Below are 3297 nucleotides of genomic sequence, written 5' to 3'. Positions count from 1 at the left end.
TTAAGGACGTGCGTCGGTGGAGGGAAAATTCCAATGTGCGTCGAATGCAAAATAGGAATTATACAAGCGCCAGTGTACAAAGTCAATTGCGCTGAGTGCAAGATAGAGCCCATTGTGTGCATCCTGGTTAATTATTCATGACAAAACTAGCACAGTATTGCATCTTTACGTATTTATGGGCCACAAAGTCAAGTCTCCTCAGCCTTTTGCCTTCAAGTCTCTCGTCAATTCTAGTCTTCAGGTATTCAGGTCTCCGATAAGTCATGTCCAGCACCAAGTATCACGACTCAGGAAACTGAGTCTATTATTCTAAATAACTAGAGTTAACAGAAAACTATGACACCAAGTCATGTTGCAACTGGAAGTCTAAAGTGTACAGCTCTGCTATCTATACTTCCTTTTTCCTCTATGATTCCATTCCATGAAGCTGGGTTGTGAATCTGGAGATTGTCAAATATTCATGTCTACTCTGTGCAATCTATACCTGCACTACATCCCATGTGTGACACACATCCTGTACATTGTGAGCTATCTTTATACAGTTGCATACTGGTCATGCGTGTCATTTATATGACATACCCGTAGTATGTAAAATACACAGCACTGAGATATTCCCATGCATTTACGTCAGATAATGTCATGCCTGTGCAAGGTTTGTGTTGTGTCCACGCATAGACAACACAATATATATATACACTACTTGGAAATATGTGTATAAATCTTACCCATTGTGGCCCTAGTCTTGTGGATTTCCTGGGTCTGGGGAAGTGGAGATGTTCACATGGATTTCACATTTCGCTTATGGCATGCTTCTGTGCCTATTAGGACAAGAGTCCCATGATACCTACAGTTGTAACATGTCAGATCAGTTTATTCTTTGGATACCACTGGGTGTATGTTTATGTTATGTTATCTGCATGCACTGCAAAGATCACTGGAGTGTAAATAGCAAAGGATTATCTGTTCGCCTCACCTAAAATCTTCATTATACTTGACTTCTTGTGCTCACATGCCATGCACAAATCTGTAAAGTGCCTTTCAGCTCCTGTAGAATTTGGGTAATTGAGATCTGTGTGTGAAACAAACAAACTAATAGTACATTAACACTAAAGGCCTATTTTAATTACCTGTTCCATTGATAGTATTTGAAAATGGTGGATCACTATCTTCTTTTGGACAAGCTTCATGTTATTAGTCTTTCCCAACATGACTTGCTGTGGTTTAAAGGACCCATGTGAAGGATTTAGTGGCATCTAGCAGTGAAGCTGTTCACTAACTGTTAGGGACCAAGCAGTAAGGCAGGGATATGGAATAAGGTTAATTAAGGAAAAATGTCATGGCTTTATTTAGCCAAATCAGACATTTAAATGAATAGAAAAGATGAAATTCTAAGAAAAATAAAAAAAACATTTTTAATAAGTAGTACTAACTAAATAACTAAATTGTATGTTATGTGGGTCCGTAAACTAAACTTTGGTTTAAATAACAATACTACAACAGAAGTCTGAGGTGAACAGACCTAAACTCTTTTGGGTAGACGACTCAGCAGCATGTAGAGTAACAAAGAGAAAACAGGTACAACAAAAAGGTAAAACATTCTGAAAAACCTATGAATGCCAAATGTTAACTAAAATGCGTGCACTCAAATTTGAAATTTCATTACATGATATGTAAACCAGAATAAGAATAAACATACTTAACCAAAAATTGTGTTTGGTAATTATTTGCTTGTGTCTATATACTAAAATGACAAAATGTATATTTCAAACACTTTATGGTGTCAGCAGTCTCTCTGGCACATGGGGCACCAGCTCTACCAGGGGAACAGGATGCTCCCAATCCTACACAAGGTACCGCAGATACAGGGAATACAAAAAACTTGTGTGGGCAATTTAGATGTTGTTTTCCCAGATATCATTTCTTTGGAGTGTGGGAGTAAACTGCAGCAAACTCAGAGTAAGCCCACGCAGGCACAGGGAGGACATAAAGGACTGGACTAAACCCAGGACCTTATGTGTGGCCACAGTGCTAAACACTGAAGCACCATGTCGCCCTATGCTGCTTAAACCACACTAAGCCAACACATTGTGCTGCTCTCCTGAGGAGGAGGTTTTTTTCATGTTATCACAGGTCAAGGCAGAATAATGATTTCCTTGACTGGAGGTGGTTTACTGTTTTGAAGGTATTTTAGATAGTGGCTGGTGGGATGTTGCGAAGGATGTGACTGTGAGGATGGTGATGTCATCCCATCTGTAGATGGGTGCACAGATGACATGATATGTTTTTCTGGGCAGTCTGGTGGCTGAATATCATCTGGGTAAAGGGATGGTGGTTCCTCTGCTGCAACCTGGGTAATCCGAAAGACTTTTATTTAGCCAAGATCTTAACCTCTGATTGGCTTTTTACGTTGCAGAATAGTTTGTTGTAGTCCTAATTTTAACTGGTGCGCCTCTCTGGTGAGGCTATCCACTAATTCAGTGTAATAGTTTGTGCTGTGACATAGTCAGCATTTGAAACTATACACGCATGCACTTTCTCTATCGTCTTGCATTGAGTCTGCTGGATTCTCAATCGATCTTTTTCTTCAGACAGGCAGTCTGAGTGATTTCACCCATCTGCACTTGCTCATTATTGTCTATGTGGCCTCTTTTGAGCAGGATGATTATGCTTCTTAATGTCTTGGGCTCATTGGTAACAGACACGCATGCCTTTAGAGCCTCAAATCTTCGCTGAGAGGTAGGGCTATTACTTTAATCTGAAATTCGTGCTTGCTTACTTTTAAAAGAGTAATGACCTGTTTTGAATATATATAAATAAATAAATGGAACAGTTTAAAGTTGTTTCCCTTGTGATCCAGCAGAGGGCACACCACTATCAGCTTGACCTGTGTCATACCCTATCAAACTAAGCTAGTAACGTTCTGTTGTTTACCACAAAAATGGAGGAAATTAGCGAGCAAAGCCGTCCTGAGTGGACAATCGCGACATCAATGCATCTGAGAAGCAGTTTGCTTATGTTGACTTTATACAAAGCAGCTTTCTAACTACAACAAATCTGCAGGCTTGCTTGCTAACATTAGCTTACCACAGACGAGTAAAGGCCAGAAGCTCGTAAAAAGGCCATCACTGGTAAAAGAGCAAGGTTTATATGCAAGGATATGCAGATATGAATGAATGAATGATATGCCTTTATTAGTCCCACAGAGGGGCAATTTCAAAAGGGGGGGGTACAGAAACAGGAAAACCAAGAGGAGAGGGGAGGAGAAAAAAAGCCGCTCCCAAACTCTGCTCCTGTAGG

This window comes from Morone saxatilis, unplaced genomic scaffold (genome assembly GCF_004916995.1).
Source record: "Morone saxatilis isolate NCDOM2014 unplaced genomic scaffold, NCSU_SB_2.0 Contig8, whole genome shotgun sequence".
In the NCBI taxonomy this organism is placed as follows: domain Eukaryota; kingdom Metazoa; phylum Chordata; class Actinopteri; family Moronidae; genus Morone; species Morone saxatilis.
This window is presented reverse-complemented; position numbering follows the sequence as displayed.